General features: G+C 34.9%; 1 long non-coding RNA gene across 1 annotated transcript in view; it reads left to right on the top strand.

The window, feature by feature from the left end:
• Positions 1-21270, top strand: part of LOC105885836 (uncharacterized) — a 406927-nt gene that overhangs the window by 341544 nt on the left and 44113 nt on the right. The window contains exon 4 of the long non-coding RNA XR_001160837.2: positions 21177-21246. This is a non-coding gene — a long non-coding RNA (uncharacterized LOC105885836). The remainder of the gene's footprint in view (positions 1-21176; positions 21247-21270) is intronic.

Genomic DNA, 21270 nt, shown 5'->3' with positions numbered 1-21270 from the left:
CAGTATTGGGATTGCTGGATCAAATGGTAATTCTACCTGTAGCTCTTTGAGGTATCTCCATATTACTTTCCACAAAGGTTGTACTAGTTTGCAGTCCCACCAGTAGTGTATGACTGTTCCTATCTCTGTATATCCATGTCAACATTTACTGTTTGGGGACTTTTTGATAATAGCCACTGTCACTGGAATTAAGTGATATCTCATTGTGGTTTTGATTTGCATTTTCCTCATGATTAGAGATGTTGAGTATTTTTTCATATGTTGTCCATATGTCTAATGTTGGCCATTAGTCTGTCTTCTTTTGAAAAGTTTCTGTTCATGTCCTTTGCCCACTTTTTAATGGGGTTGTTTGATTTTTTTTCTTTCTGATTTTCCTGAGTTCTATGTAGATTCTAGTTATCAGTCCTTTATCAGATATGTAGCATGCAAATATTTTCTCCCATTTTGTAGATTGTCTGTTTGCTCTTGTGATAGTTTCCTTGGCTGTGTTTCACTCATAAGAAAATAGAAAAATATTTTTATTCAATAATTGTGAGATGACATCATAAATTATTACTTTTGCTGTTAATTCCAGTTAAGCTGATTCATGGCAAAGGTAACTAAGCCTCTACCTTTAGGGATTAAGGTCCTACTTCCTAAATTGACAAATAAAAAAAGAAATGCATTCTCCTAAAAGATTGTATGGAATTGGATCATGTTCACCAACACACAAGAAACTAATAAACCTGAATATGAATATCTAGTCATGGATTACTGTGTAATGAGAAATAAAAAAGAAATACCAAGAAGACTAGAATATGTGTGCTGACAGAAAAGCACATTGTATTCCCAGTAGGAATGTCATTTATTATTTATTCATCAAATGTGTATTGATGTCTGATTTATACCAGACATTTTGCCAGACGCTGAGATGAAAAATCAAACCGGGCATAGTCTGCACCATCAAGGATCTTATTGATGAGTTAGAAAGACGGCCAGATAAAATTACCAATTATAGCAGTGTGAAGAGAAGATTCCAAATCTAAATAGGGATCTGGAAGAGCTTCCCTGAGGGGGTGAAACGAGGTGAGATAGAAAGTCAGTGCAATTAGCTAGTTGAAGGAAAGAAGTGGGCCATGCTGTAGTCTCTGGTTTCTGGACCTGTGGAATGGCATGGCCTTAAATCAAGGTTGGGGCGCCAAGCGTGGGGGTGTGGCTGTTACAAGGGTGCTCTGCCTGTTGTCTCTGACTATAAACTTCTCTCTACACCGGGTTCTGTACATCATTATGTAACCAGATTCTACTTTATATGATGTATTTAATTATTCATTCATCCAACAAGTCTTTTGAGCAGCTACTGTGTGCCAGGCACCGTACCAGGCACCGGGTGAATAGTGAACAAAGCAAAATCACTGAACACCATAGAGCTTAAAAATGATTTTAAAATATCCTCCCTTGACCCATGTGCCCCTTCAGTTGCTTACATTTTTCTCTACCAAACGTACTGATATTTCTACAACCATTTCCACTGTCTCTTCTGTCATTCTTTTGTCATCTACTCTAAATCTTTCCTCCCAACTCCCGACACTGTTCTTGATGATGTCATACCAATCTCCATGTGTCGAAACCAGTGGCCACATCTCTATTCTCATCTTATTCAAACTCTCAGCAGAATTAGACATACTTGCCAATTCTTACCCCTTTAATACTCTTCTTTTGCCTTCGAAGACAGAACATTCTCCTACTTCTTTTTTTCCCTCATTGATACCTTGTTCTTCATCTTATTCACTGATCTTGCTTTTTCCCCCCTTTGAATTCTCACCACCTTATTCATACCTGATTGTCTAAACTTAATGTTCTTGTAGCATAATATTTATTTTGAATCATCTACACCAATGCCAGTGTACCAATCCTGAGATGTGGTAGCTTCTGAGATTTTAGACAGAAATAGCCTATAAAGAGTGCTATCTTTGGTGTAAGAAAATATAAAAGGAATGCGAATTTTCTGAACATTGATGACACTATTCTACGTGTATGACTATATTAATCCACTTAACCTCCATGAGAACTCCACAGAGAAGTGAAATAACTTGATTGTATCATAGAATTAGCAAGGGCAACAGTGTACCCCTAGAGCCTACATTACTAATCCTAAAGCTACACATCAATGGTAGATTTATGCTATTAGAACAGCTCCAAATCTATACCTTTTGTATTGTTATGGTATTCTTTTATTACTATTATGACTGATGGGGCTGGATATATGTTTGAGGTATCTGGAACTAAGTGACAGAAGGAAAAATTGAGATAGGGATTTATCTCTTACTTACCCAGCACTGTGAAATTTTGCATAGCTAATTGCACCTCATCATTTCATGCTCTAAACCATGCCTACCTCTTACAATTTAAACACTGAAAAGGACAAATGGTCTTGGATTTAGCTATGCAATTACAGAAGATAAAATGTTAGCAGTTTGGGGGGAATGTGACTACAATTTACAGCTAAAATTGGATAATTTAGGCCCTCCTAACTTAGTGCATATCAATGAAGATTTTTATCCATGAATTATTTGAGTAATTATTTCATCTATACTATTTAATATAACTTTATGTAAAGACACATAAAAAAGGAGACATTGAAAGTAGGAACAATTAACTTGAATCATTTACGTAGCTATCTCCAATGAGAGAAATATCTTGTTGTAACTATGAATTCGCTAATTACGGCTTCATATGACGTTACCATATCTAACATTTGGGAGTCAATTGATTTTGTTTCCTTATCTTTGCAAATGACAAAATTTTCTTCCTACAGAAGACACAAAAGTTGTTCTTTTCTTGGATCTCCATGCTCTCGGGTTCTATTGCAACATGTCTTGGTCTATTTCCCCCGTCTTATACCCTCCATTTGGGTTTTCTATTATAATTTGATAAAGTATATGTTAGAATCTGTCATTGATCATGCTTTCTTAATTGTCATATGTCTTGCTATAGGGCTCACATGTTTGTTTCTCTAGTAATAATAATGAGATGACAACTCAACAGTTTGCAGGAAAGAACATAGTTTTATGTTGTAGCTCAAACTTAAATCTTTGAGGCTATAGTTAAAAATTGAGTCTTAACGTCTGTTATTGCTTGTGTATGTGTTGGTGAGGGTGTTGTTTGAGTGGACAGATAAGTGAAAGACTTAAATAATAGGGACAAAGGAAATTAAATAAGAGGAAAGCAACTTGCTGTGATGAAAGATGGGTTTTGTTTGACTTTTTTATGTATTAAAAAAAGTTTTTAAGAGGTAAGACTTGAGGTGGGGTGACTGAGATAAAACTTCTGCCTCAGTGAGAGGAGTTTGGAGTTTTAGCCAATCTGAATCCTGTTATAAGGTGAGAACTGGAACAAGGCAACGGTTTCCCACCAGAGAGAGAGGGAAACTGAGGATGATGAGGATCAACGTCCAATGTTGCAAACAAGCTGCTCAGGTGGAGTGGAACTAGTGACTTAAGTGGGAAAGGGAAGGTGGGTGAGTGGAAACAGGAGAAAGTCAAGAAAGAAAGGATGGTCCAGAGGAAAAAAAAACTCCCATTTTTCCACCTCATCCAATTATTAGTTGCTCCAAAATACTAAAATGTTTCATTATAATAAAATAAGCTATTGTTTTTTGAATAAAGGATGAATTACATATGAAACAACTAACAAAATAAACCTACAGAATATCTAGATTTAGTAGTGAGAGAGATTCAAGAAAAACAACAGAATGCAGCCATGAATACCAAATAACCCACAAGTGGTCAAAGTAAATCTGTCAAAGAAACTGGGAGAAGAGAAAGGAGAGCAGAGCTGACATTTATGGGCCACTGTGTTCATTAATCCTTGCACTGTGTGATATCATTTATTCTATTTTATTTTATCCTGACAATATCTCTGTGAGGTTTGTTATTATCTTGATCTTTTAAATGTAATTTGTATAAGATATTTTTTTTTAATATTGAAATGGAATTCTTACTCTACAATGGCTGATTTCAAAGATAAAATCTTTCTATGTTACTACTCCTTGTGGCATTCTTATTAAAATCAGAAAGCTCTTTAGCAGGGTATAGTGGCTCATGCCTATAATCCTAGCACTCTGGGAGGCTGAGGCAGGAGGATTACTTGAGCTTAGGAGTTCGAGAACAGCCTGAGCAAGAATGATGCCCCATCTCTATTAAAAATAGAAAAATTAACTGGGTGTGGTGACGCATGCCTATAATCCCAGCTACTCAGGAGGCTGAGACAGGAGAACTGCTTAAGCCCAGGAGTTGGAGGTTGCTGTGAGCTAGGCTGATACCACGGCACTCTAGCCCGGGCAACAGAGCAAGATTCTGTCTCAAAAAGAAAGCTCTTGGAGGGTAATGTTCACTAAACTTTTTATATCATATACCACCATAGGTTAGAAATATTTTGGCATGTACTTTCATTACCTGTATATTTACAATCTATCTTATAAAGTATGCATGTTTACAACTTTACACATGCATACTTTATAAAATTAAACTTTTCAGCAGGTCACGATAACCATGAATCCATTATGGTGACCAGCATATCTTCTATTTTCAAATAAGTCATAATTTACTGAGGGACCTAACTTCCTTTCATCTAATACCTCATTGAGAGGAGAATTCCCCTGCATTATGTTATTTTCTAAGAAGTCATTTAGAGCTATATGCACTGCTGAAGTGGAATTTAACAAGAGATATCATATAGATAGTATTTGTTATTCCTGAATCTTTGAAAGACGTTACCTTCCTCATCTCAAAGATTATTTGTTTCAAGTCATTGATTATTACCTGTCATATTAATAGTTAATTAGCTCATTTTCCTCCCTCTGTCCTTTTAGTTGTTGTTGCTAAGTTGGGAGGAGGTGAACGGTGAAATCAAGTCCAAGAGGCCAGTGGCCCAGAGATGTGATGTGCAGAGACTGAAGCTGTAATTACACAGTCACTGTGTGGAGCCTTATGAGAGGATATTCTCACTGTGAAGCCTTCTGTTTTGTCAATACTCTTACATCAATACTTGGCAGTCAGTTCTGCTGCTTTAGGGTTTCAGCATATAAAACAGACAAAGTCACTAATATCAAATTGGAGCTGCTTTGCATTTGTAGTCGACAATCCTATTTTAGAAATATGCATGAGCATGAGAATCAGATCAAGCTTTTAACATTTACATTTTTTTTTCTAGCAGGGAAGTCTCTGATCCTCTCCTAATTTACCTGTTGTTGATTTCTTGAATCTTTTTAAATCCTTTGCTACTGAAGATGGTCTCTCCATCAGAGAAGCAATTAACCAAATCCCTGACTACAGTGCATACGGCATCTGTTATAAAAATATAAAAGGTTAACTTAAATCCCAGCACACAAAGGAGATGTCAGACCAGAACAAATCAGCATGAAGAATTACCTGGAGGGGATACAAGGTTAAGGTGAAGCATATGTCAGTTAAGAGGATGTTTATGACTAGTGGAATGTGTTTTTCAGACTGCGAAGACTGGAAGGTTAGAAATGACATGTCTATTATGAATCAACATAATTCATATTCTGCAGCTTTTACCTGACAAAAGAAAATGTGCCTTATTTTTCCCCATGCAACTCCAAATGCAAACAAAGACTTATAATGGTGTCAACTTTCATCTCACATAAATGCTTAGTTATTTTTTCTTTTAAGAAAAAGAGAACAATTTTTAAAAGATGATGCATTGCCAGAGTTAGAAGGATTAGTTAAGCAGAGAAAAAAGAATGTATTTACTTTTAAGGATTATAGACCTCTTCAATCAGTTATTGTAGGAGGAATAATAACAGTTATTAAAATACTAGAAATATAAAACTAATAATTGTGAATTAAATGGGAAGGAGCATTACAATTTTAGATTGAATTATGTAGTGGACTAAAGACAGTCACAGAATTTTTTTAATATTTATCCCATTGAGAGGAGCATTCTAGGTCCTCTCTATTTGAGTCTTGGTGGGCTCTGTGAGTGCCTTATCCATATAGTATAGCAGAAATGACTCTGTGCTAGTTCCTGGGCCACAGCCTTTAGAGACTAGTAGCTTCTACTTCCTGTCTATTGGAACTCTTGGTCTTAAAGCCCTAAGCTGCAGTATAAGTCTAAATACCCTCCTGAAAAGACTATGTTGTGGAGAGACCCTGAGATTACATAGTGAAGTAGAAAGGCCAGTTGAATTCAGCTTTGCCAAGGAAGCTCCCAAACGTGGACGTGAAGCTGTCTAGGACCCCATCGACCACCCCAGCTGTCTGTGAATACTAACTACTAAGTAATCCTATTTCATATCATGCAGTGCTGACAATTGCCCAGGAAGGCCCCATATTAATTGCTACTCCATAAAATTATAAAGTATATTAAAAAGTAATTGTTCTAAGCCACTTAATTTTGAGGTATGTTCTTAAAGTAATAGATGTTACTGAATAACTGAATTAGTAGGCATGACTAATTTCATCACTTTTACAGTTAATTTTTAAGAGTTAAGATATATTCAATTTAAGATTGGGAAATTTAAAAAGTAAATATGACACCTATAGAAATGGAAATTATAAAATTACATGTCAAAGTATAGCACAAGCACATTCTTCTGAGGAAGTTCATAACTTGTTGTAATTATACAGTTGGAGCCACGAGGTGTGCATCATGATATCTCTGTTTCTTCACCATCCTGTTGGATGAGTCAGATGTGTTTTCTTTAAAGGTGCATGCTCTAAATCACTATCCTAAACATTTTGATTTCAAAAACATACGATGTGACATCACATGCAAATTGACTCTGTTGTATGAAAATCCATCACCGACTGTTGAACCTCTAAATTTCTGCAAATCTCTGAACTTTCTAGTGAAGCATAATGGTGGGTTTTCCTCCTCCTGCTACCACTATCTTTTCTATACATCCTGATTTTTAAAATCCTAGTTCCACTAAATTAGTTCCATGAAGATCATCTTACCATTCTTTTGGGGACTATTTCACATAGGTATAAAATAGCTTTTTAAAAAATTATTATTATCATTAATTCTAATTGAAGTTACTCACAAAAAGCATTTTATGTGCTTCAGGCTCTAATGAAGTCTACTGAGGTAAAGAATTTACATCAACTAGACTGCACTCCCAATCCATTTCCCTCCCTCTCCAGGCACCTCCATCCCAGTAAATTTAATTTATCACTTTGTTTTGCAAAAAATTGTTCTCTATACCTTTTACTTGTTTAAAAGTCAACCTTTTATATTTATATACTTATTAATGGATTTTGTTAATCCTGAAATAATATTCCAAAATTCATATGCAGTAGGCACAGAAGAACTAGCAGAGATTGGTTTCCATTTTTATCATTTTTCTATTTCATATGTTTCTGTGAGTATGGGGGAAAAGGGGAAACGGCCCTTTTAAGATACTACACTTCATCTTGAGTTTGAATGAGTCCTCGTGGCTTAAATGTGTTTTGTGGAGATAGAAGATATTTGGCTTGTCTTTTTTTTTCCGGTCAGCCAGCTTATGTCTCTTGAGTGGGAAACTTAAGCAATTCATTTTTATTGAAAGGATTGATAAGTGGGATACATTACTGTTCATCCTGTTGAGTAGAACCTTGTTGCTTGTCTCTCTTCGAGGACTGATCATACCCTTGACCCTTATAGATACTCACTGTTTTTCTTCATTCAATTATTTGTTAAAATATCTCACAAAGATGGTATAAGATACCTATTCCTTACTATTTTAGTGAAGTAACCTCTCCCATTCCCCCTTCACTCCAATATTTGCTATCCACTTACATTAATTTCTTTATAGTGGTTATCACTACTTTAAATTGTCTTATATATTTATTCATATATTTAGCATTTGTCTTTTACAGATTCACTAGGTCAGAAATTATGTCTATCTTGCTATTGACTCTCTCGTAAGTGCCTAGAACAACATCTAATACATTTTTTAAAAAATTTAAATACATATAAAATGAATAGATAAAATTTGATGTGACAGTAAATTAATATGTTCAGAAGTATCTTATGTCTTGGAGTCACTTGACCTTAATATTTCAAAGGACCAAAAAAGAATCACCTAGCTTAGAAAACATTTTGGGATTAGATGTTTTCTGACACATGTTCATTATGTCATGCATGAATACTTCCAAGAGTGGGGAATGCATCAACTTTAAGTGTAAACCATACAATGTAAATCTCCGTCTTGGGATGGTTCAGGCTGCTAGAAAATTTTCCTTAGATTGAGTTGAAATGTGTATACTGTTTAAATCTACATACGTGGATGAGACCAGCCACTGGAACCAAGGAAGTCTTACCTCCTTAAATATTTGATGAATATTATAACATTCACTGTAAACCTTGTCTTCTATAAGACATCATAAATATTAATATATTTTACTATTTTTGTAATATGTCTTCATTATTTTATATGTTCGTTTCAGTACATATCTCGTTTTGACTATATGTCTTCTACACTGTGAAATTTTACATGCTATACATATGATAAAGGGCTGATAACTAGAATCTATAAGGAACTCAAGCAAATCACCAAGAAAAAATCAAACAACCCCATTAAAAAGAGGGCAAAAGACATGAACAGAAACTTTTCAAAAGAAGATAGACTAATGGCTAAGAAATATATGAAAAAATGTTCAACATCTCTAGTCATAGAAATGCAGATCAAAACCACAATGAGATATCACTTAATGCCAGTGAGAAAGGCTTATAAGGCTTATATTATATTTAAAAAGTCCCCAAACAACAAATGTTATCATTGATGTGAAGAGATAGGAATACTCAAACACTCATAGTGAACAGCAGACTAGTACAACCTCTATGGAAAGTAGTATGGAGACACCTCAAAGAGCTACAAGTAGAACTACCATTTGATCCAGCAAGCCTACTACAGGTATCTACACAAGGGGAAAAAAGACAATATTTGGTATTTGACCAAAGGAAAAAAAGACATTCTACATGAAAGACACCTGCAGTCGAATGTTTATAGCAGGACAATTCACAATTGCAAAGATGTGGAAACAATCCAAGTGCCCATCAGTACATGAGTGGATTAATAAAATGTGGTATATGCATACCATGGAGTACTAATCAGCCATAAAAAAATGGTGAACTAATACCACTTGTATTAACCTGGATGGAGCTGGAGACCATTCTTCTAAGTGAAATATCACAAGAATAGAAAAACAAACATTGCACGTACTCGCCATTAAATTGGAACTAATCGATCAACACCTATGTGCACATATGGAAACAGTATTCACCAGAAATCAAACAGGTGGTGAGGGAAGAGGGGATGGATAAAATTACACCTAATGAGTACAATGCACACTATCTGGGGATGGGCACAGTACAAATGCAATTTATGTAATCAAATCATTTGTACCCCCATAATATTCTTAAATTTTAAAAAAAATGTTTCCCCACAAGTCCAACCCAATACAAAGAGACTTGTATAATATTTTTATTTCCTGCCTCTCCAAACCTCTCCACTTCCAGATTTTACCAAGGCTGTTTATTGCTGATGATTCCAAAATATCATTAAACCTCTTCTTGAAGTATTTTTTTAAAAAGATATCTACACATGAAAGAAATGGCTACTGTGTTGTTTCCCATCTCTCATTTTTTAAATGACAGTTTTTATATTTATCCTGTTGTACATTTATCCTGTTGTACATTATATATTGAGATAGATAATTCATGTTTCATCCACAGGTTGGTAGACCATGAATATGGATTCTATAATTAAAGAATTTTATAACTATTCAAGTTGATATTTGACTATGAAAACAGTAGGCTGCTGTGCTTAAGCAGGCATATAGTCAGATACTACAAAAACTTTGAGATCTTTTTTTTTGTAAAATGAAGACTTCATGATGACAAAAACCCACCAACCAAAAGATTAAAAAAAATACAAAAAACTCAGGGAAGTCGTATCAAAAGTGAGGTCTTTTCTGAGCATTGAAATATTTAAATAAAGAATATATGTGAACCACAGGGGCGTTGGTTATATAAAGGTCGTAAACCTAGATAGAACAAAAATGGTGACATAAAAATAAAATGGGATAGAGGATTGAGGAAATCCAAGAAGAATTTTCTCATCCTTTAGAGCAGCGCTCCTCAAACTTTTTAAACAGGGGCCAGTTCACTGTCCCTCAGATGTTGGAGGGCTGGACTATAGTTTAAAAAAACTATGAACAAATACCTAAGCATACCGCACATATCTTATTTTGAAGTAAAAAAACAAATGGGCAAAAACACCCACATGTGGCCCATGAGCCACAGTTTGAGGACTCCTGCTTTAGAGCAACCGATTAAAGACACTTCTATTACACACATAGCATAGCCAATGTTTCAAATATTTTGTTTCATTTTATCATTTTAAAGTTTTATTAAGGCATAATTGACAAAGAAAAAATTGTGTATATTCAAGACGTATGTAGAACATGATGATTTGGTATATGTATACATTATAAAATGAATACCACAGTGAAATTAATTCATTCATCCATCACTTCACATAGTTACTGTTTGTGTGGTGAGGACACTTAAGATCCATTCTCTTATGAAATTTCAAGTTAACAATACAGTATTAACTACAGTCACAATACTGTATATTAGATCACCAGAACTTATTTGTTTTATCACTAAAAATTTGTCTTAATATTTTAAATAATCTTTTTATGTAACTTCTGAAGAATCATGTAGTACCAAATATCTATGTTGAAGAAACATTATCTCTGTATTCTTAGATACTTATAATATAAATATACTCAGACATTTGTAGGCTTCATATTGTTAGAGCATAATAAAGGAATTGGGATTTAACCTTGGGAAAAGTATAACCACTAGAAAATTTTAAGTGGGAAGTAATTATTCTGGCAGCAGTGGAGGGAGTGGATTTTAGTATGGTCAGAGAGAAAGCAGAAAGGCAAACTTGATAACTAAAAATATTTTAGTTGTGAAGGTGTTGAGATTTAGGATAAACTTTGAAGGAAGAGCCCACAGCTGTGAAGTTTGAAGGAAAGAGAAGAACCAGGAATAGCTCCTTAATTTGTTTTTGATTTTTTTCCCCTAAGAAATTAGGCCATTACTGACATATTAACAATGAATGCTAACATTTATGAAGCACTTTATAGGTATAGATGTATTTGAATCTCAAATGAATCCTATAAATTGATATTTATATTATTCCCCTTTCCAGATAGAAAATTGAGAGCCAGAGAGCTTAATAGCTAGCTACTACTATATCATACAACTAGTAGTAAGGAGCATAGCCAAGATTTGAACATTTGTAATCTCTTGACCACCATGCTTTCAAGTAGAACTGCATAAATGGGGAAGAGTAAGGAAATAAAAGTTCAGGTTGCATGGTAATGCTAATGTATCTATTAAACATGCAATGGGCAAGCATTTGGATATTCTATAATAATAAGGTGATCAGGAGAAAGTCAGAAAAGAATCAATTGGGAAATTTTTAGATATTCAAATTTGGCATATGCTACTTATAGCAGAATGAAATCATATGTAACTTCTTCAGCTTCCTTTTGTCTGCTAGTTTAAGAGCTTAAGAAGTTTAAGAGCTTCTTTGTGTCTGGAACACTCAGCAATCAAAATGTGTTTTCTTTACCCAAGTGAAGAAAATGAATAAAAAGTGCATTGTCTCACACCACATTGCTCAAGAAAAGGGGAGATTCCTATATGTTTTGGATCTTTTGTCACAATTTGGTTATATCAGTAATTATAATTTAAACTTTTATGTAGCACCTTTTCTTAGCTTCACCAAGCACATTCTTATACTTTATATCATTTTGATTTTAATTCTCATATTAATTCTGTAATGGTTATGGTGCAGGTATTATTATTCTGTCTTCAGAAGTGCATCTACTTGTCTTCAAATAGGTTAAATGACCTCCCCAATATAAAACTTAAAATCAGTGGCAGAGATGGGATTATCATTAGAGTGTCTTTATTTCATACCATTTGTTCATTCCAAGAGCTTTAGATACAACATTAGAATTGAGATCCTTTTGAATCTAGTAAGTCCATATGGCAGCATTATGACTCTGTATAATTTAAATGCGCTATAAAGTATTTTAGCACACATAATTTCACATAGTTTAAAAACATACCTGATACTGGTTGGGTTTGTAATTGGTTTTGCATGTATATGGAGAAGACAGGACTATTCAGATTTGATCTTCAGTTGATATCCTACCATTCCCACAGGATTCTGAGTGGGAAGAAATGGCCAAGTGTTCAGAGACTCTAGGCTGATTCCCAAACTCCATGAATCTTCTAATCTTGGTAGTGTTGCTCAGTTTTTTTCTCAGTGTCCATAAATAAAGTTTTATTGAACTACAACTATGCCAATTTATTTACATATTTTATTTTTTAAATGTTTTATTAATATGTAATAGTTGTACATAGTTATGGGAAACATGAATACAACATGTAATGATCATATCAGGGTACTTGGAATATCCATCACCTCAAACATTTATCATTTCTTTTTTGTTGGGAGTATTTTAAATCTTCTCTTCTAGCTATTTTAGAATATAAATTAAATTACTGTTAACTATAGTTGCTCTACTATGCTATTAAGCACTAGAACTTATTCCTTTTATCTAGCTGTAGTTTTTATACCCATTAATCAACCTCTTTTCATACCCTCAGCCTTCATAGTCTTTCTAGCCTCTGTTGCTCAAATTCTTAAGTCTGTTGCCTATTTTGATACACTTAAACATCCAGGACTTTCTAACAAACAAGACTTCTCTCCTTCTAACCCTGGATATTATGAAAAGAGCCATCAGTAAACCTCCTACAGGAAATCACTGACTGTACTACATGCAGGCCTCTTTTGCACCTGGGTTCACAATATATTTCTCTCTCTTGACATCTTACATAATGAGAGAGGCAAGGAATGAAAACCTAAAGTAGGACAGAGAAAAGTGAAATAATGGTTTTTGTCCAAAACCTACAGAAGAGATAACTAAACCCATTGATCCTACCTATAAGCATTCCAAGGACAAAGATCTCTCACAAGTTGCAGGCAGCCCTGTTCTCCGGGTGTACCTGTTTCAGGGAAATAAACAATTCAAAAGAGAAGTGAACACTTTTGAAGCACAATCCTAAAATACAAAATGTAAAGAGAAAGCAGGCTACATAGAGGAAAGAATATTTAATGTTGAGAGTTAACACTTAAAAACTGGACACCTTAGTTCCTTGACATCAAGTAGTCTCCTTAATCCAAATGATAACTTTTTTCTTGGAAATGGAGTAGAACAGAGCAAGAAAGTTGTGAGACTAACAATGTGAAAAATAAAGCTTTTTAATTTAAAAATGTTAAGTGTTTAAAAGGTTAAAAAAAAAACTAGTCATAAACATGGATTGCTTTATAGAGTATGGCTTTCCTTGGGGCACATTCTTTTCTTCATTTCCCTTACTTGTTCTCTGGTCTGCAGTTTTGAACAGCAATTCACTGCAGAGATCCTTGGGTTAAGTAGTGAGGGAAATTATTCCAGCTTAAGCATATTGTTTGGATGAGGGCATAGAATTCTGGAAAAAGTCAAAACTTACAATTGTGTTTAATTGGTTTTAACCCTTCCACATATTGTGGAGAGGTACATTTGATAACAATATATACTATTTCACTGTGCATATGTTAAAATGTAAAAATCCCTTAAATACAAACAGCACTTGTCACTCCATCAACTATTCCAATTGTCAGAGATGAATCAGCCAACCCTAAGTACCCTCTGCAGGCAATCTGGAGCCAGCCTGCTGTTTAATAACCAGCATTTAACAAGAAATAACATGTAGATGTGGTGTGTGGTTTAAAACATTGTGTTAAGCGTCATTAAAACTCAGTCTCCTAAGAGCCTTATTAAGAGTCCTTTCCTCACCACAATAAAACATTTCTCTGTGACTGTTTCGATCTAGCTGCTAACAATACAAACAAAATGCCTCTTAATTTAGCATCTCACTAGAGGGCCATTGTGATTGTAGAACTGTAAAGGCAGGGAGAAAAAAAAAAAAAAACAACCCTAAACCACCCTTCCCAAATCCCACCTAATCAGTGGAACTAAAGCACTAGGAGCCTTTGATTTTAGGATTTATTTTTACAATTATTTTCCCTTTCCTTACCCTCTATGTGGGGTTATTATTTGGGACTATGCCTTTGTTCAAGACTATGAGGAAAGGTCGTTGGTGACTTAGAAAGGAGTCTTGCATCCTGGAGTCAGCAAACTGCAATTGTTGGATGGGCTGATACTGTTCTCAAGACAATGTATACAGAAACTTCTCCTGTAAAAATTCATGTGATCTTGATGTTGAAATTTATTTGAAAAGAAAATGAAATTTGCTTACCCTACAATTAGCTTGAAATTCTTCCATCCTGTTGCCACGAGAGAAATACATGCATAATTGTGTCAATTAATGGAGATAATAATTCAAGTCTTCTATGACAGAAACATAGAACAATCCAATTCTGTTTCAGATCTTCCTACTTCGAAAATGTGTATGCCAATTTTCTCTGCAACTATCCTCATTGCTTTATACACATTTACAGAGCGAACAAAATTGACAAACCACAAAAAATATTTCGATAGAGGATGCTAAGAAATTAGATTTAAGAGGATCTCATTCTAATATTTTGATCTGCTGAATAATTCTAACCCTGCAATATTTAAAGTGACTCAAGTGGAAATATACAGGATTACAAGTAACCATTTGATTGAACTTGATCTTTGCTTTCTTTTGAAATGGACTATGAAGACATGAGAAATTACTTTATCTCATTTTTAATCTTGTCTATGAGATTGAGACAAAATGTCCTAAATGATGTTTCTATTTTCACTCATGCAGCTTATACAAATGCTGAAGAAAGAAGCATTTTTACCCCAGATTCTCCAAATTCCCCTGAAACATAGAATAAGACTCCAAAGTTTGTCAAAATTCATGGTATTTGCCACTAAAATACATTGGGCTTCAGGAATATATTATTTGATATTTAAGAAAACACATTAATCACACTTTTTGGTTAATAGAAGATGATTTACCTTTCAATCATATTTGAATAGTTGATAATATTCAACATTCCCCATAAACATCAAAGTTGTCTCTTATTAAGATATGAACTTGTTTTTTTATGCTGTTTCTAGAATATGAACCATAAATATTATTTTTAATATTAGTTGTTAGGCCATATAAATTAATGAAGTTACTCTTTTTGTATATTTTCTCTAGAAATGTTTACGGCAAACCATATGAATTTGCCATTTCATATTTCAAAAATGATTATCAGCAAGTTTATATGATTCAATGCTCGCTCTCTGACATCCAAGTGGATTTCAAATTCACTTTAATAATGGTTTCTATCAACATAAAGATCATGGTTCAAAGAGCCTTTCCTCATGAAAGAATGACCACAACACATGTGTATTTCTATAATACATTCTTCCTTAAAAGTAGAGGAGAAGATCCATAACCACACATTTCTTTAAAACTGTTCTATGTCAAAGGATATTCTGATGGTGAAGAACAAGCAAGATGGGAGACTGAATTACTAACCTGTAAATGTGACATTTCAAAATTTCTGCATAATGTTTATTAGAGGCGAATGATATATTTTCACTCTCCATCTTATCACTGAACAAGTAAGACCGTGAATTCACTACCTTTTCACCACATTAAAATTCACTCTGGGCCCAATAAAATCTGCCAGTTGATTCCCAGGAGGCCCTCTGGGGACAGAGCCATTAGTGAAGTGCACAGTATAATTAGCATGCAGACTGTGAAATCCATTCACAGTAGTTGGATATGAGATTTTACTTGCACCCAACTGTGTTTTGCTTTTGAAATCCCTCCATATTGTGTTCCTCAGTGGCATTTTATTGTATGCCACTTCCTTTTCTCTGAGTATGTGTTTCAGCAGTTTAAAGAAGTTCCACGATATTCTGTTTCAATAGAGAGTATGCCATCTAAAGTTAGCCTGTAAAAAAGGGCTTATGGAATTCACAGATTTAGTATAAACTAGGTCATTATATTATAACTCCTATAAATAAAATTTAATGTAGAACTTATGATAATTTCCCAGAAATAGAGACGCTCACAAATAACTTGCTGTGCTATCGGGCATTGATATGCAATGAAAAATCCATGCTAAAATCTGAATTTCCATTCATTTAAAACCAATTTTTTAAACCCCTACTCACAGGCTATACTGGGCATTTTGGATTCCAAAATATAAGGATACAGTCTTTGCCTTCAAATTATTTACTGTATAATGGGTGGCCTGAAAATCAAACATAAGCCTGAAGAGCAAACATAAGCACCGGCAAGGAAAAATGCAAAAAGCAGTGAGAACACAAGAGGGACAAGTTTGTTTACCCAGAAAATTCTTTTACTTGTTGAGACTCAAAGACTGGCAAGATGTCTTCCAGTTGAAAGAGACAAAAAATGAATAACAAACACACAATTGCAGAGCCTTGATGGAGTTTGAAATCTTTGGGCACTGTGGTCCAGGAAACTGAAGGATTAAGTGCCGTCAGTGGAGGGATTGAGGGTAAAGCTGAGTAGTGAGGGCTACATCATAGAAGATAATACCTGTCATGAAAAGAAATACAAAATATAAATTTCATCCATCATGGGAGTGGGAAGCAATTGAAGAATTTGGGGCAGTAGAAGGATAAAGTGAATTTAATTTTGAGTTTGATTTCCTTGATGGCAGTGTGGATGGGTAGATTAAATGGGTGAGACTGAATAGTGAGGGTGACTCCAACAACCCAGTCAAGAAATGATAAGTATCCAAACCAGTGCACTGGAAGTCTGATGAAGGAAGGAGGATGGACAGCAGAGATATTTAGCTAATGGGTTGATTAGATTTAATAACTAGCTGAATATGAACTGCTAAGAGAAAAGGAAAAAGGATTTAGGATGATGTCTCGCATTACCCTCATATTTCTTTCAATTATAATCTATAATATGTCCTGAAGACCATCCAGTGTATTTATCCATCTCATCCTTCTAAATTCTCCATTTTGATTTCTTAATATCTGCTTTAAACACATTGCGACCAGTGGCTCTCTTGCTCCCAGAGCTGCTCCTCTTTTTGTGCACCTTACACTATGGCACCATCATTTGTTTACCTGTTAGCTCAAACCATACACCTATCTGTCAGGCTTAAATCTCATCATCTTCACTCCCCACATCCAATAAGTTACCTAGTTCCATTAGTTTTCCTTATAAATATATACTCAAATACCTCTACTATTCTTTATTCCCACTGACACAAAATTCTAGTGAAATAGGTTTTTAATTGATCTCTCAATCTTACTTTTTTTCTTTCCTACTCTTCAGTTCACACTTCATACTGAAGCCAAATGATCTTTTGGAAACATAAGGAGACATATGCAAAATCTTTAGCAATGGCTATTAAACTTAGGTCTCTGCCATCCTCTCAAGCCAAATCTCACACCATTCACTACCCTGTCCATACAAACTGTCTATGATTCGGCTTTACTGGCCTCTCTTTCTTGCTCCAGCAACTCACCCATGCTTTTCTCTCTTTCTAAAATGCTCCTTCTCTTCTCCTGCTTCTTAACACAAGTAACTCTTACTCATGGTTCTCAAATCAGCGCAGGTATCACTTCCTCAGGGAAGTGTCTATGGTCACTCCAGACCAGGGTAAGACCCTGATAATAAGTTTACATAATGCTCTAACTCATTTTGTTGGATCACTGAACACATGCTCAATGGGGAATAATGTAGAAGTAAAAAGTTGGAGTATAATGTTTCAGCTTTGGGATGGTTCCAGGTGATGGGAAGATGTTGAATGGACGGAAAGATAATTAGCTTCTAAGAGGTCAAGAATCCGTGAGAGTAGTTTGTCACACATGTCAGATACAAGGAAATTAAAAAACTTCAAGATAACAGCAAGCACTGGAGTGTTGACCAATGGGGTGAACTGGGCCCCAAAGTCAGTAATGAATGTGTGGGAGCCCAATGGAGGGTGACATTAGGCTGATTGTAAGGAACAGTATGATGTAACAGACTGGAAACAGCAGTGGGCTGATAGTAAAATGAAGATACGGTATTGACTTTGTGGAATTGGCTGAAATAAGAAAAAGAGTTCATATTAAGACGAGAATATAAATGAAGGCACTAGATGTATGGACTAATACAGAGATGAAAGTAATATAGAGGAAAGATGTTAAAGGATAGTTATACTTGATAAATGACAATAGATGACAATAGAAGAAAAAGAATTTCTCATTTCAAAGTTTCTGAATAGGATTTAGATTAGAATTACTCTGATGAAAAAACTGACACAACCTTCCATGTGGTTGGTATGGTAGCACTTACCTCCTGCTGTTCAATCTCTTTACATTAAAAGGAAGAATTTTAAACAGGTCTCTATGTCTAAAAAGTAGGGAGTGAAGACAGGCGGTGTTAAATATCAGAGCAGAAGTCTACAAACTATGTCCTGTGGGCTAAATCTTGCCCTATATCTGCTTTTGTGTGGACCAGGAGCTGACAATAATTTTACATTTTTATATGGTTGAAAATTTCAAAAGAAAAATAACATTTATATTAACTGCTTTACAATATGGCATGCACTGTGCTAAATCTTTTCATTTGTTAAATCATTTAAGCCTTACTACAACCTTGTGAAGTAAGTACTATAACTCATTTTTATATGAGAAATTTGAAACTTCTAATTAGTTTAAGTAAGTAGTCAAAGATCGTATAGCCAATGAGTTCAGCTGGAATTGAAACCCAGAGTCTTACCAAAGATGCTGTGCTTTTAACCTGCATTCCTATATGAAAAGTTACCTACCGTGTTTCCCCGAAAATAAGACCTACCCATAAAATAAGCCCTAGCAGGATTTCTAAGCATTTGCACAATATAAACCCTACCCCGAAAATAAGACCTGGTGATGGGCATGGCTACTCAGCGTATCTGCACAACCCATGCATTTCATCACAGAGTGGTAAAGAAGAAGAGCAGGCCTTCTCATCTGCCCCATCATGACAGCTACTATCCCAGAGGTGACCGGAAAGGTGTGGGAAGCCCCACCAACAAGGTCGGCTCCCCCTGTCAGGTCCCGGCCATCCTGTGTGTGCTGCAAGCTGAGATTTTGCGGGGAAAATAACACATCCCTTGAAAATAAGCCCTAGGGTGTCTTCTTGAGGAACAATAAATATAAGACCCTGCCTTATTTTCAGGGAAACACGATAACACTACTAAGGCAGTCTGTGAGTGTAAACAAGAGAGATGCAGGAAGCATCCTGGTGCAACACAGAATGAAAATCACTTGTTTCTCGTTTTTGAAAAGCAAGGGAAGACCCTAGAATGAGACCACGCTTCTACCATGATGATAAGTAATTAACTTTGAATTCCAATTAATCTAATTGTTACTTCATCCCCAAAATAATTCTAGTCTTCTCGTTAGTAGACCTGTACTACAAAAATTGTACTCAATAATTATTACTATATTTTGGATTTCATCAATTTAAAATTTGTGGGCACTTGCTTTTATCTTTTGTTATATAAGTACCTACCCAGTGTCCTTGATTTTGTCTCTTGGCCCACAGAGCTTAATATATGTTCTATCTGGCCATTTATAGAAAAATTTTAATGTCCTCTCTCTTGAGTAATAACCTGCAAATTATTGGATCTCAGTTGAAAAATAGATTAAACGTGGAATTTATAAGACCACATTTACTATCAATATCCGATAAAACCAACTGAAAATTTTCACATCATATCGTGCTTAGACATCTTTAACCATAGTCTTTGATCTGTTTTTCTATCAATTCTAGTATCTCATTAACTGTAGAAACCAAATCAGAACTTCTCTTAGTGCAGGAAGTTTGCTTTCTCCATGGGGGATTTGGCCAGTGGGAAGTACATCTGTTCTTGCTGTTCAAGGTTTCTTTGTTAGCGTGTTTCTCCCCCACAACCAGTATGAATTGTCCCTTGTGCATATATTCACTTCATTTCTGCCAAATTTTACCAGATGTTAGTTGTGTTACTGAGAAAGGGAGATGAACAAGATCCAAAATCCCACATCAGCTATCTCCTGCCAATGCTCACCTTAATTCCTAAGAGATAGATATATACAAAAAAATTCCTCTGTACAGCATCTCACATTGATAATTTCAGTGTCAATCAAGTTTTATCCCAGTGTGTACATGCTCATATTTGCATATAATAAGGAGGCCTATCATCATATCTTTACTGTCTCTTAAACTAGGATTATAATATTATATTCTTCTTAATTCTTTTTCTAATTTTTCCATACATCTCTGTGTTTATGTAAAAATTAACTTAATGTGATTGATGTAAATGGCAAATGCCATTAAACCTAGAGCAATAATTCCTGGTCCAAAAAGTTGAAATGCCAAGGAGAGAAAGTTGTGTAGATCCCATCACCTTGAGAAGACTAGTTAAAATACACAGACAGATGCAAGCTCTCAGGAGGGAACCAGGAGAATAAGTTTTCTGAAATTTCTCCCTTTACTTTGCCAAATTTCTCTCCAGAACTCTTTAATGATTGATCCCCAAACCAGAAGCAAACAGGTCAAAAAGCAGGGTAGGACAGGGTGGGCAGTAAATTTGGAATAACTGATAAAATTTACCCTTACTGCTTTCCTTTCAAGTCAAAGTCAACAAATGCCTGTGTTTATGTGTCTGTCATTGAATGGGACCTGCATATACTAGAGTAAATGAAACTCAATCAGTGTAGTCCAGGGGTCATCTGCTGGGTAGTGTAGCATTATAAAATGAAAAAAATCAGATCAAGAAGTGAGTAATAGGGGGCACAAAGTGTATGTAGATTAAACAGGAATCACAAATGAAGTATTGTTCTATTTTGTTTTGATTTTCACAACAGATGGTCGAATGAAAAACTCCAATAAACACAGAAGACTGATTTAATAATGGGATCTTATCAGTAAAGCTCAGTTAGAATATGTAATTAGATTTCAACCTTGATTATATGTGCAAATACCTCCTACGAAAATAACAGCTTAATAGCTTAATTTTGGTTTAGAAGCCATTTTAAGGATTTGAACCTAAAGTTCTAAATTGTTTATAATTTTTTGTGTAGTATGTTATTCTATGAAAACAATGTGCATTCATACTTAACTCAGTGTTACATTATTTCTAGGAAAGTAAATAATACTGACATTGGAGAAAAGGAAAGTTCCTATAGAAAACCTATTACAACACAGTATAAGGTAAGAGAAACCAGCAGTCATCAG

This window comes from Microcebus murinus, chromosome 15, assembly GCF_040939455.1.
Source record: "Microcebus murinus isolate Inina chromosome 15, M.murinus_Inina_mat1.0, whole genome shotgun sequence".
In the NCBI taxonomy this organism is placed as follows: Eukaryota; Metazoa; Chordata; class Mammalia; order Primates; family Cheirogaleidae; genus Microcebus; species Microcebus murinus.
Note: the sequence above shows the minus strand (reverse complement) of the source record. Positions and strands in the feature narration are given on the sequence as shown.